Source organism: Poecile atricapillus, chromosome 26 (assembly GCF_030490865.1).
Source record: "Poecile atricapillus isolate bPoeAtr1 chromosome 26, bPoeAtr1.hap1, whole genome shotgun sequence".
Lineage (NCBI taxonomy): Eukaryota > Metazoa > Chordata > Aves > Passeriformes > Paridae > Poecile > Poecile atricapillus.
The window spans coordinates 3,306,193-3,319,904 of record NC_081274.1 but is presented as its reverse complement, the minus strand read 5'-3'; the positions used below and the strand labels follow the sequence as shown (position 1 = coordinate 3,319,904).

Below are 13,712 nucleotides of genomic sequence, written 5' to 3'. Positions count from 1 at the left end.
CACACAGTTTACATTTTTTCTCTTACACACAGGGATATTGTTTTGCTTTACTCTCTCTTCAGCATGAAGGTTTCAAGGACTTTAGCTCTTAATATCATGACTTATTTCAAAGGCTGGTTTGTGCATACAGGCCTTTACTAATATATAAAATATAGCAACAAGTGATCAATTTGTCCTTTTAGGTACCCGCATACTCCGTGTTCTTTCAACAATAACGTATCTAAAGCCAATCTGTTTTGCAGGGTCATTTTAGTTGTGGCTTGTAATTGTACATTTTGCTCTCTAAATCCCTCTTTGGTAACTCTTGCCAATCTTTCTACCTGACCTGTAAGTTTGTACAAGATCTTTCTATTGTTATAATTTGCTATTGGACCAAACAAGGATTCCAGCGCCCACTCAAATTTTACACTGCTGGAGGGTTCCTGCCATCTTTCTTCATCTTCAGCTTTGTTTTCCTGAAATTCTCATCTTCTCCTTATTTGCAGAAGTTCATGCTCTCCCTTGAATGGGGACCTTTTCCAAATTTGGCATAAGGTGGGGAGGCCTAAAGTTATCTCTTTTACTTTTTCACCTACAGGCAAATGTGTTGTCCAGGTGCCATCGGTTGCTGCCCATCCAAATTGGCCTGGACTCTGAATTGTACTTGTGCTACATACTACCTTTTGGATCACTTGTCCTATCTTGTCATTTATTTCCCCTTGTTTATGTTTGATTCCTCTGCAGGCACATCCAATTTGCAGAGCTACCACAAGTGGTGGCATTTGTTTTATTTCTTCATCATCATAAGTACAGTCCTAAGTTTTGTTCCATACCCACCAATTCACTTTGTCTGCCTCCATTCCACTACTGGTTGCAGTGTTCCATACCCCTGGATCTGTTTCATTTTCAGAGCCTTCCCACTTAATGCACCAAGGGCTATCTGCCATAGATTGGAATTTCTGAAGCACACTCACTGACCATGCACTGTCCCAAGCTTCAGCCCGATCTTTTCCTTCCTGTCCTTCACACTTCCACTTTGATACTGAAATCTTTTCTTTAATGACCTTTGCTATCTTTTCATAACACCATCCATAATTCCCTAATCCCCCATCCCAGCCTAGTTTTGGTTCATACTTTCCTCCATTTTCATGACAATCCCATCTAGATGAATACTTTGGCTTCACAGCATTTTCAAACACTGTCTTATTTTGGTACTCGTAATCTATTTGCAATACATAGCTCACATTTTCATTTTTATTCTTTTGTATTTCAGGAAATTTTGATGTTATAATTCCCCAATTTATTTGGTCTCCTGCTGCCTTTGGTATTGGCAGACAGGCAGTTATTTTGCTGCTGTTTTGCATCTTGGCAAAATCTTTAATTAATCTAATCATCCCATTTTCTGCCTGAATAGTATTAGAGACTTTTATCACTTGTGTTTCTGGCTGCACCCCCACATCCCTCTTCATTCTCAAATGAAGAGTTGTCAGCTGATCCTTTTGCATTTGACATCCCAAGGTAACAGTGATTCCAACTGATGGCAGTGAAGGCCATAAAAAAATCACCATTACAGTCACTAGCAACCTAGACATTTGAAACAATCAAACCCGCTTTATCTGCAGCTTTGTTGGCCCTACAGTTTGTGCAGTCCACAGTGCAGGGGAAACCTTCTTCACCCTGGTGTAATGTATGCAGGGATCCAGTCCAGCTCCTTTGACTGCTGTCAAGGTAGTTAACAGTACCTGATAGGGTCCATTCCACCTTTCTTTTAATGGTTCTTCCTTCCAGCTTTTAACGTACACTTCATCTCCCGGGGGGATGTCATGAACTGGATTCTCAAGAGTCAGCGGCCTGTTCCACACAAGGGTGCTCCGAAGTCGAGCTCGAGCTTTTCCAAGAGACAGAACATAATTCTACACCTCTTGCTTCCCTGTAACATGTACATTTGGATTAGGTTCAGGGGATTCATATGGTTTCCCATCCAATATCTCATAAGGACTGACTGACATCCCGCTTCTAGGCTTTATCCGAGTCCTCAGCAGTGCTATTGGTAAAGCTTGTGGCTGCTGCAATTTAGCCTCTTGGCATATTTTTCTGATTTGCCTCTTCAATGTCTGATTCATCCTCTCCACCTGTCCACTGGATTGGGGTCTCCATGGTGTATGGAGATGCCAAGCTATTCCCAGTAACCTACTCACCTCCCTCACTACTGTGGCTGTGAAATGTGGGTCCCTATCTGATGATATTCCTAGAGGCACCCCAAATCTTAGAATGATTTCTTGCAGTAACCACTTGACTGTCTCCTTTGCTTGATTTGTGTGACAGGGAAGAGCTTCTGGCCATCCTGAAAATGTGTCAACCCCTACCAATAGATATTTGTATTCTCGTGTTCTTGGTAATTCTACAAAATCTACTTGCCAATAATCTCCTGGTTCTACTCCTACCCAAATTTTCCCTAATTGTGCCTGTCGTCTAGCCACTGGATTGTTCTTTAAGCAAATTTCACATTTTGACATTACTGATTTTGCCATTGTTGACATCTGTACTGAAATTAAACTTTGTTTTAACAATTTCACCAGTGCCTCTGCACTCCAATGACATTTGTTATGTTTAATTTGTAGAACTTCTGTCATTATCGAGGGGGGTACCAGTACTTGTCCCTGTGTAGTCACATACCACCCTTCTGAATTCTTCTGTGCATTCAGTGAGCATCCCAATTTCACATCTTTTATTGAACATTTTGGTTCTGAGGGTAAATTGAATTGAGATACATTAGTTTTTAAAGGTATCAATGCCATTGCAGTTTGTACTTCTCGAGCAGTTTGTTGGGCTGTCCAGTCTGCTTTCCGATTTCCCTCATGAATTTTGGAGCTTCCTGATTGGTGAGCTTTGCAGTGCATGATTGCTACTTGCTCAGGCTTTTATACTGCTTTTATTAATTGCAGGACTGCATCTTGATGTTTAATGTGTGTGCCTTGAGAAGACAGCAGTCCTCTTTCTTTCCACAGTGCCCTGTGTACATGCACCACTCCAAAAGCATGTTTTGAATCAGTTCAGATATTTACTTTGTTCCCTTCACTCATCTCTAATGCCCTGGTTAAAGCAACCAGTTCTGCTCGTTGGGCAGATGTGTTTGCTAGTAAGGAAGAAAGCTGGATTCAAAAGGTTAGCTGTCTTTAGTGTGACATCATCCTGCAAAGTTGGGATTAACTGGAATTTCATCATCCTGCTTGGAGATAGCCAATGGCCCCCCTTTTGTTCTAAAACAGTGGTCACCATGTGTGGCACATAGACATCTGTGTGTCTACCCATCGTGAGTTTCCTGGCTTCTTGGATCAGCATCACAGTGGCTGCAACTGCCCGCAGGCATGAAGGCCATCCGGCACTCACGTTGTCAAGTTGTTTGGAAAAGCAGCCTACCAGCCTTTTCCAGCTTCCCAAATGTTGGGTCAGCACTCCCAGTGCTGGGTGTGATCTTTCATGCACAAACAGCTGAAAATCTTTGGATAGATCAGGCAATCCTAACACCGGAGCTGTTGTCAACGCCTCCTTCAGTCTGAGGAAGGCCTCCTTCTGTGGTCTGCCCCAGGTAAGTGGTTGTGTCTTCTGGGCTTCATACAGGGGTTTTGGAATTAGTCCATAGTCCATGATCCACAGGCGGCACCGCTCTGTCATCCCAAGGAAATCTCACAGCTCATGTAGGTTCTGGGGTTCTGGAATGGCACAAATGGCTTGAATACGATTAGTACCCAGCTTACACTGTCCTTGTGAGATTTCACACCCCAGGTAAATCACAGTCTGCTGGGAAATTTGTGCCTTTTCTTTAGACACCTTATATCCTCCCATTCCCAGCTGATTTAAAATTTCAATTGTTACCTTTATGCAGTCTGTTGAGATGTTAAACACATCTCTGCTGAGTGGTGGAAAAGAAACATTAAAATTCCTTTCCCCAAGGCAAAGGCAAACCTAGTGTGACGAGAGAAATAAGTTTTTAAGCCATTTTAAAGTTGGTCTGTTCTGCCAGCAGCTAATCCTGGGCAGGGCAGGGCAGAGTGTGAGTGTAATTGAGAGGCAGAGTGGAATTGTCCCGGTGCCTTCCCCAGCAGCTGTGGCGAGGGCAGGCACAGAAAGGGCTGAAGCTGCAAGAGTGAGAGCAAGGATTGTCCCGCAGTGGCTGGAGATGGCAAAGGAGGGTGGCCAGGCCGAGGATTTGAGCAGAGGATCTGTGGGCAGGCCCAGGGGCTTCCCCCGCTGGGGAGCCCTGGCTGCTGCTGCGTTGCCTTCAGTGCAGGCTCAGGGGTGGCCTGTTTAATATTCCCTTCCAATTCAGATTTCTGAGTCTGCAAGAGCCATGGCTGGGGCATCAATTATTTTATTTTTTTCATTTTGTTAAGTTTTTTTCTCTTTCTTCTGTCCACCCCGTAACATTGAGAATATCTGGGAGTAAAAAAGTCACACAGTGTTGTGGCTAGAAGAGAGAATCCTCAATCCAGCTCCTGCAATTCCCTGTTAATGATAAGAATAATTCCATCTCCATTTTAGTCCTGGGAAATGTTATTTCTGAGATTCCCTAAACCCTCTCAGGGTCAATATACCACAAGCCTTCAGTCAAAATAGGTCTCAAATATTTAAACATTTTCTCCACTATTTGAACTTTTCCGTCAGATACTCAAAGCTGCTTTTTTGCCTGCAAATGAAGCCATTTCACAGAGGCTTCCTCTATCTCTTGTCCTTGTTTTTCTGACTGGATCAAGTCATCCACATCCTGCATTAAGCCATTCCCTGGGGGTGAGGTCAATTCCTTTGATATTTCCTGCAAGGCTTGCCCCAATCAGGCCGGTGCTTCCGTGCATCCCTGCAGAAGGACTGTCCATGTCTTGAGCATTTTCCCTTCTACCTCTTGTTGCCAGCCCAAGGCAGAATTGTGTTTGCATCCTCTGGGAGTGGGCAGATCCCCAGAAAGCATCTTTTGCATCAAGTTGTGAATGGCAGCAGTGTGAGGAGGGCACCTGGTTGAGGATGGTGTAAGGATCTGAGCCTGTGGGGTGCCTCGGTTTCATCATCTCATTTCTTATTCTTGGGTCCTGCAGCATTGTGTGGATTCCATTGGATTTCTTGTTTGGCAGGATAGGAGCATTCTAGGGAGCCATCCCTGGCTCCCCAAGCCGTGCCTTGAGCAGGACTCACAGACAGGCTGTGAGCCCTTCCCTCCCTTGGAACAGGGGATTGCTTTTCGACACCTCTTGTCCTGGTTGCTTCAGGGAAATTTGGAGAGGCTCCATATCTAATTTTGCCAATTTCCCTGGGGCTGCCCACACTTGTGGGTTCACTTCAGCCTAGGCTCTGCCAGACATTTGACACAGAGGTACAACAGAACCAGCCTCTGTATCACCTTTTGCAATATTAATTTGCATTCTCAATTTAGCCATCAAATCCCTTCCCAGTAAATTATAATCACAATTGTGAGCAAATAAAAGCTCCTGCATTTCAAACCCATGTCCCACATCTGCTAATAGTGGCTGAATAAAACACTTCCACTCATCTTTCCCACTTAGTGCCTTAATTAAAATATTCCTTAATAATTTTCCTTCCTTAGGTCTAAGATTCTGAGTGGATGGAGAGGCCCCTGTGTCCATCAGGAAAGGTCTCCTCTGGATCCAGAGCCACCCTGGATGTTCCCAAGGGCTGCAGTGTGGTGTGTCCCTGGTGGAATGGGAGCTGTGAGACCTCTAAGAATCCGTGTCCATCAAGGGCTGGACTTGCTCGTGCTGAGGGTGCTCCTGTCTGTGCTTGCAGTGTCCTTGTGCCCTGCAGCTGGAAGGCTGATTCCTTGCCAGGGGCTGTTTGGGTGGGCTGTCCCCTGGCCAGGAGGGCAATGCCTGTGCCAGGTGCTTGTGGCCGAGGGTGTCCCCTGGCTGCTGGGGCCCCCTTGGGCCCTGGGCTTGATCCCTCAGGGGCTGTAGGAAGTGTGCCATGGCCTTTGCCTTCAGCTTGGCCTTTTGCTCATCCCTTGCTGCATTCAGCTGCTGAGCCTTTGGGAGCAAGTGCTGCAGGGGTTTCTTGTGGCCCTGCTGCAGCCCCCCTCAGTGCGTGTGGGTGCTCATCGTGTGGCAGCTGCTGAGCTTTCTGCAAAATCCTTCCTTTCTCCAGGGACCCAGCACAAAATGCTTAAAAGATCATGTGGATCCTTGCAGGTCTAATCCCCATTTGTGAGCTGTTCCTTCCTGGTGCTGGCTGTGCTGAGGCTCCCCTCCCCAGCCCGTATCCCAGAGCCGGTCCCTGTCCTGCCGCAGTGTCCAAAGGCGGCCCCCCCGGCGGGCAGGGCCGGCAGCTCCACGGGGCCGGGCAGCGGCCGGGGCGTCCCGCAGCCTCCTGGGGGCCGGGGGCCACTGCCGGCCCTGCCCGGGGGGTGCCGGGGTCAGGCAGCGCCCGGCGCTGAGCCCCGGCTGCCCCACAGCCCCGGCCCGGCCCCACAGCTCCCCACAGGCCCCCAGCCCGTGCTCCCGGTGCCGCAGCTCTGCGCCCGCTCCTGCCGCTCCCAGCTCAGAGAAACCCCCTGAAATCCTGACCTCCTTCTTTTCCTGTCCTGGAAAACTGGGATACAAAGGATCTGAGTCAGCTGGCAAATTCTGAGGATAAGACCCTTCAGTGAAACATCCCAATCCTCAGGTTTTTTTTTGTCTTCCTCCTCTTTTCCATCATCCTTTTTCTTACCCCATGGATTGCTCCTGCTGCTTCTTGCCTTAAGCACATTCCTGCACACTCCCCTTCAGCCAATCCCTTCCCAGCACACCAACCCCATCCAGCCCCTGTCGTCTAAATCCTTTCTCAGTTTCCCTTGTTGTCCCCCTTGTTGTCCATGTTCTTAATTCCCTCCGGGAGAATGTGCAAACGACCTCCACATGCTCCCAAGGGACCCTTCCTGGATATTTTGGGTTCATCATCCCTTTGTCCAGGATGCCCTTCTAACATTCCATTTTCTCCCCTCAATGGTCCCAGCTGGAGCCCAGCTGCGCCCCTCCCCCCCGGGCCTTGGCGCCCCTCTTGAGGGGAATTTGGGGAGGTGGGAGGGGGGAGCGCCAAGGCCGGGCCCCCCCGCGCTGTGGTGGCGGGAGCGGCTGCAGTGGGGAGCGAGTGCGGGCGGAAGCGGCCGAGAGCCCAGCGCTGCCCCAGGCCGAGCTGGCCCAGCTCCATCCGTGCCCCTGCGGTGGGATGCTGTGGGACTGGGGGGGAAGAGGGAGGCGGCAGTGGGTGCTGGGCCTGGGGGCAGGAGGGGAGGGGAAGGAGAAGCAGGGCTGAAGACCAAAATTGTCAAAGGATGCACGTGGGAGGACAAGGTGGGACTGTGCAGGAGGAGGAGAAATAGTAGGAGGAAGAGGAGTGTGAGGAAGAGTAGGGCCACAGGAGGAGGAGGAGGAGCAGGAAGAGGAAGCAGGACAAGGTTCCACCCTCCCTGTGTGTGCAGTTCCAGGAGTGTTGCCCTGCCCACCGTCAGCAGGTGACTGGACAGAGGGATCCATGATTTTGATGGGGCTGAATCTTGGTGTTTCTGAGTTTTATTGGGCTAAATGTTGCTGGTTTGTTTTTTTGCAGGGGCTGAATCTTTCTGTTCTGGAGGGAGTTTTGCCTGAATTTGGTGTTTGGGTAGCTTTTGATCTTTGTTTTGATGTTTGGAGGATGTTTGGGCTTGGTGTTTTAGAGATTCTTACATACACAAAATCCCCAATGACTTTCTGAGATGAACTTGGGCAAGGAGCAACCCCCAGCCCAAGGCGCTCTCCTCTTCTTTTTTTCCTCCTAACCAGGAATTTTCCTTCCCAAACTGTGTCCAGATGGAAGAGAAGGAGGAAAAGCCCTGGAGATCCCGCACGAGGAGGGGCTGCAAACCCATTCCAGGGAGCTGCGAGGAGGAAAGATCCCCCCAGTGCCAAGAACACGGCCAGAGATCCAGCCGGAGCTCAGAGCTGAGGGAGAAGCCCCACAGGTGCTTGGAATGTGGGAAGGGCTTCAGGTGGAGCTCCCACCTGATCCAGCACCAGGTGATTCATACTGGGGAAAAGCCCTACGAGTGTGGGGAATGTGGGAAGAGCTTCAGCCGGAGCTCCAGCCTTTGGAAACACCAGAGGATCCACACTGGGGTACGACCCTATGAGTGTGGGAAATGTGGGAAGGGCTTCAGAGAGATCTCTAACCTGATGAGACACCAGGTGATCCACACAGGGGAACGGCCCTACACCTGCTTGAAATGTGGGAAGAGCTTTGGACAGAGCTCTGGCCTGAGAAACCACCAGCGCATCCACACTGGGGAGAGGCCCTACGAGTGTCCCGAGTGTGGGAAGAGGTTTCAGACCAGCTCCCATGTCCTCCTACATGAGCGGATTCACACAGACGAGAGGCCCTTCCGCTGCCCCGACTGCGGGAAGGGCTTCCAGCAAAACTCCAACCTCATCAGGCACCGGCGCATCCACAGTGGGGAGAGGCCCTACGAGTGTCCCCAGTGTGGGAAGAGCTTCTCCAGGAGCTCAACCTTGACCAAACACCAACAGAGTCACCAGTAAGGGAAGCCCTGCGAGTGCCCCGAGTGCGGGAAGAGCTTCGTGCGCTGCTCCAGCTCCATCCCCCATGGGAGGATCGGCGTTGGATGATCCCCAGTGACCCCCGTTGGGCAGAGCCCTGGTGATCCGTGGTCCTGGTGATCCGTGTTGGGAAGACACCTGGCTGGGAGGCTCCACATCTTCCTGGCTCCCTGTGGGCACCTGGATGAAATCAGGGGAATGAAAGTCCATCAGGACACAGACCAACAATGGGAATTCCTTGTGGGGAGTAGATTTGTTGACTTTCAATCCCAGAAAATCTTTTAAATTCAGTCCTATCTTCTGGTGGCATCAAGGAATACTGTATGGTCTTGGAGGTCTTTTCTAACATCAGTGATTCCACAAGTTTAATTTCCTTCTGCCCAAGGGTGTCTTTCTCAGCAAAATGTTGATGGTTTTGGGCAAAGATCAGTATTTTGGAGACAGTGGGGTGGAAATCCCCCGAAAAAGTTCTTTCCTCCCACCCAACTACGTGGATCATCAGCTGGCATGGACACAGAAATCTTTTACTTTGGGCCTTCTTTGGCTTTTCCTTTCTCTTCATCCTTTGAAAACGCCTGAAATTGGGGAAAAATAAAGACATTGACAAAGACATGTGTAGGGAGCTTGAGGGACATGGACATGGTAAGACATGGACATGGAGAGTGACATGGGAACACATGGACATGGACAGGGATGTAGCCATTCATGGGGACATGCGGGGACACTGGCACAGATGTGGGGGACAATGCCAGGGATGGAAACATGGTGGGGACACAGCCATGGGTGAGGACATGGTGGGCCATGGCCAGTGACATGTGGGGACATGTCTGTGGCCACTGCCATGGGGGGAACTTGCAGGGGCTGTGGGGGATGCTGGGTTTGAGGGAGTTGAGGGTTCCTGGCAGGGACTTGGGGCTTGCTGAGGGCTTTGGGGAGCCCAGGCCGAGCGGCTGCGGCTGCGCTGGGAGCCCCTGGCAGAGGTTCTGGGGCAGCTGCTCAAGGACCCCCTGGCCTGGAGCCCCAGCTGGGCATTGGGCTCCTGGAAGGGAATGAACGTCCTTGTGCCCAGGAGGGAAATCCCAGCACCCCCAGGGTATGGGGGGCAGCTGAGAGGCCACAGCAGGGAGGGGAAAGACAGACAGAGCTGTCCCCCTCCAGAACTGCACCCCAAAAATCCCCAAACTCAGGAATTGCTCCCAGGAAAAAGCTGCCAGCATCTGCGTGAATTGAGTGAAAGGGGGGATGGGAGAGGTGGGGTGGTGGATTGGTCGGCAGTGGGGCAGGGGTGGAGGAGCAGGGGAAAAGAGGGGCATGGGAGCCCCATATTGGGTTTGGATGAGTCTCGCTCCTTCTTCATCCCGCCTCCTTCTCCTCTCTGGCCCTTTTTCTCTTCCTCCATCTCTTCTCCTGTTCACCCCCGGCCCAGTGCCCACCCTTGGACCCCCTTTTTTCCAATTCCTTCACGCCCCATGGGAGGAGCCAGGATAGAGCCGGGGCAGGTTGGGCTGTGGCAGCGCTGGGCTCTTGGCATGGTCCAGGTACCACCCATGCACCCCCTCCCCAAATTTCCCTGGTGGCTTCAGGGGTCCCAGCCTTTTTTAGGGTTTGCTGGGTGCCATGCTGGAGTTTGGTGTCTCCCAAGGAGTCCCCAGAACAGGGTGACACATGGGGGGGACACACGGGGGTCCTGATCCATCACTGCACAGGGTCTGTCCCTGCCAGGGTCTCCCCATGTCCCTCCCCACTGCCCCCCATAAATGGGAGAGGGGCGAACTGGGAAGCTTTGCTGGGAACACTGGGAACAGCCGGGCGGGGGCAGAGTGACAGCAGAGCTGGGGGGACACACGACCCCTCCAAAATCAGGGTGGGGATGGAGCAGGGGGTCCCAGCCAGGCCTGAGGCCACATGGAGGGGCTGCGACCGCCAGCGGCTCAGGAGCTCTGTGGGCAGAGAAAAGGGAGTGACACCGGGCTGGGGGTCATGGGGAAGCACACACGCTCCAGGGGAGGGGAGACATGACCTCCGGGACACCCCCTTACCTTCTTGTACAGGTAGAAGCCAATTTCCAGCACCAGGAAGACAAAGCCCAACAAGGAGCCCCTGATCCCTGTCAGCATTTTGCTGCGGGTAGAGTCTGGCGGCATCTGTGGGGGGTCTGCAGAGGTCAGGATCTCCCCCAAAAACTGTCTCAGACACCCCAAGCCCTTCCAAGCACCCTTCCACTCTCGTCCACCCCACCCAGGACCTCTGAAACCTCCTCCCAGTCCCTTCCCAGCCTCCCCAGGACCACAAAAGAACCTTCTGTCCCTATCAGGATCCCACAGCCTCCTCCCAGTTGCCCCCCACTGCCCCAGGACCCCCAAACCCTCTCCCAGTCCTTTCCCAGCCCCACCTGGACTCTCAGTCTCTTCCCAGCACAATGAACCTCATCCCAATCCCTGCTTTCCAATGCCCAGTCTCCTTCCAGCCTTTCCAGGCTCACTCAAATCCCTCCCAGTGACACCCAGCACCCCTAAACTCCCTCCCAGTTTCCACCAGGACCCCCAGAACCCCATCCCACCCTCCCCAACATCCTTTAATCCCCTTCTCAGCCATTCTTGACCCTCAAACCCCTTTCCCAGTTTAAACCAGTCTATCTCAAACTCCCTCCCAGTTCCTCCCAGCACACCCCAATCCCCCTCTGGGCCCCCCCAGTGCCTCCCCCGCTGCCCCCGGCGCTGTGGGGGCCGGGCCGTGCCCCAGTGCCGGCTCAGGGGGTGCTCCAGGCTGACGTGCTCCACCTGGCAGCTGGAGCTGAGCCCGCATTGCCGGGGGCGGTTTCCAGCAGCACCAGGAGCAAAAAACACAGAATACAAGCGTACAGCAATTTATATATGGGGAGGGTCCAGGTGTGGATACAAAACTTCAACCAGTGAGGGATATCCTGGGGAGGGGAATAGGACACATGGACCAATGGGGTGCTGTGGATTAGGGGATTTCCAAAGGGGACGTCCAAGCAGGGGGTTGGCATAAGGCAGGATTGACAGGGAACATTTGGGAACAAGGGGCAGGGTGGACAAGATTGATAGGGAAGGTGCTGGAAAAAGGGGTTGGGATACAATGATGGGCAGGGCAGGGGAGGAGATAACTTTGGGTTAAACCAACAAAGCAGGGGGGTAACAGAACAAACTAATTATACAAACAACTTCAAACTTGAAATGAAACAAAAACACACCACAACATCTCCCCTTTTCTGTTTAAAAGGAAGAGCTGTGGTTTTGGGGGATCCATTCTCATTTTGGATACACGTCTCCCCAGCAGGGCTGGTCACTTGGCACTTCTCCCTGATTGACCTCTGCAGTGGGAGAGCCCTGGGAGGGCTCGCTGAGCCTTGTCCAGCGGGGCCTGCGGGGCCAGGCCGGTCCCTGGCTCGGCTGCAGGGGGGTCCCAGGGTGTGAGGATGGAGGGTTTGGGAGGGTTCCAGTCCTGGATACAGGGGTGCACGGGGGTCCTGCTGCAGCGGAATGGGAGTTCAGGGGGGTCCCTTCCTCTGTTCTGGGGTTCAAGGGATCCCAGTGCCTGAAAATGGAGGTTCAGGGGGGTCCCGGTGCCCAGAAATGGGGGTTCTGGGAGGTTTCCATTCCCGAGAATGGGGGTTCAGGGGATTCCAGGTTCCAGATAAGGGGTTTTTGGGGCTGGGTAAGGGGGTACCAGAGGGTCCTGGTGCCCCGAAATGAACATCCAAGGGGGTCTCTGTGCCCAGGAAGGGGGATTCACCCAGAAATGGAAGTGCAGGGGTTCCTCATTCCGAGTGTAATAAATGGAGTTGATTCGTGCTAACTAAATTATAACTGTTATTAAAGTTATTATTAGAAACCATTAAGAATCAGTGTTATAAAGCAGATGTACCCCTTTGCAGATGTTACATGTCAAAATTAAGGTAGAGGATGTAGTTTAGAAGATAAATGGTCTGAAAAATGGGAAATAGGAGGAAACTTATGGGAAACATTAATGAATATGTATAAGCATACAGTATATAAGTTTGTCTTGAAGTGCTTTGTTTCCTACATGAGGTGAGGTGAGAAGCACCCCCCGTTCCCCGGTCGGTTTTGCTTATGCCTTAACCATTTGTAACCACTGGCCAATTATATTCATATATATATATATATTAAAAACATGATACAATTTGGTACATATATTCAGATATACATATATATAGATATATATATCTGAATATATGTACTAAATTGTATCTCTTTTTTACAAAATTGTATTTTTTTACTAAATTGTATTCTTTTATTATTTTGTATCCAATTTATTAAACTATATTATCAATTAAATTAATTTGATTGTTTGGAAATTTGAAAGTCATTTATAACACTACTATATCAAAAGCAGTTAAAAGTTATTACAAACTGTGCTATATCAAAATCGTTGTGATTATAATAATTGGAAAAAGCCAGCATATAATAGCAAAGGTCAACAACAACATAGTTATTTATCACAAACACAGGGCAGGTTTTTCCCTTGCATGGAGCACTTGGGCCTTCCCCGGGCCCCTTCTGCCCTCCCGCAGAACCAGAGGCATTTTCCAGCGCACACAGTTTGTAAGCAAGAGCCGGCTGCAGCCCAGAAGGCTCCAAGCGCCTCCTTCCAGGCTGACTCTGCAGATGCCGAGGCTGCTCTGGGCTCTGCCAGGCTCTGCTGGGGCTCAGCTCTGGGCGAGGCTGGGCCCGCTCTCCCCTCGCAGTGCTCCGGGCAGCTGAGTCACAGCGGGAGAAGGACAGGACACCTCAAGGGACTTGAGCTTTAACAGAGATTTTATTCAAATAACTGCCATAACAAACAGGCTGTCCTAACTACCCTAACTAACTCACAGTGTTAACTACCCTAACTAACTCCTTGTCCTAACTACTGTGACAAAAAGCTGTCCTCCTGGGCTTCATCTCCTCCTCTGCTGCTCCCTCAGTTGCTTTGCTGCAGTGATCAGAGGGGTCAGGCTGGAGAGAGGCTTGGCTGATGACAAAAATGGGTGCTGCCCAAAGGATAAAAAAGAAAGAAATGAACTGTTACTTTCCAGACTCAACTTCCTCACAGGCTCTGTTGCAACAGGACAAAGGGGAATGGTTTGAAAGTCAAGAGAGGGAAGCAGGCTCAGATTAGATCTAAAGAAGAATT

The 13,712-nt window shown here is 50.7% G+C and overlaps 1 protein-coding gene and 3 pseudogenes across 1 annotated transcript in view; 3 read left to right on the top strand and 1 right to left on the bottom strand.

Moving 5' to 3' along the window:
- Window positions 1-13,712, top strand: part of LOC131588521 (zinc finger protein 850-like) — a 497,145-nt pseudogene that overhangs the window by 8,197 nt on the left and 475,236 nt on the right.
- LOC131588505 (zinc finger protein 208-like) overlaps window positions 1-13,712 on the bottom strand; it is a 911,601-nt pseudogene that overhangs the window by 453,919 nt on the left and 443,970 nt on the right.
- LOC131588609 (zinc finger protein 239-like) overlaps window positions 1-13,712 on the top strand; it is a 204,302-nt gene that overhangs the window by 2,004 nt on the left and 188,586 nt on the right. The window lies entirely within an intron of this gene.
- Window positions 7,169-13,712, top strand: part of LOC131588643 (zinc finger protein 850-like) — a 105,956-nt pseudogene continuing 99,412 nt past the window's right edge.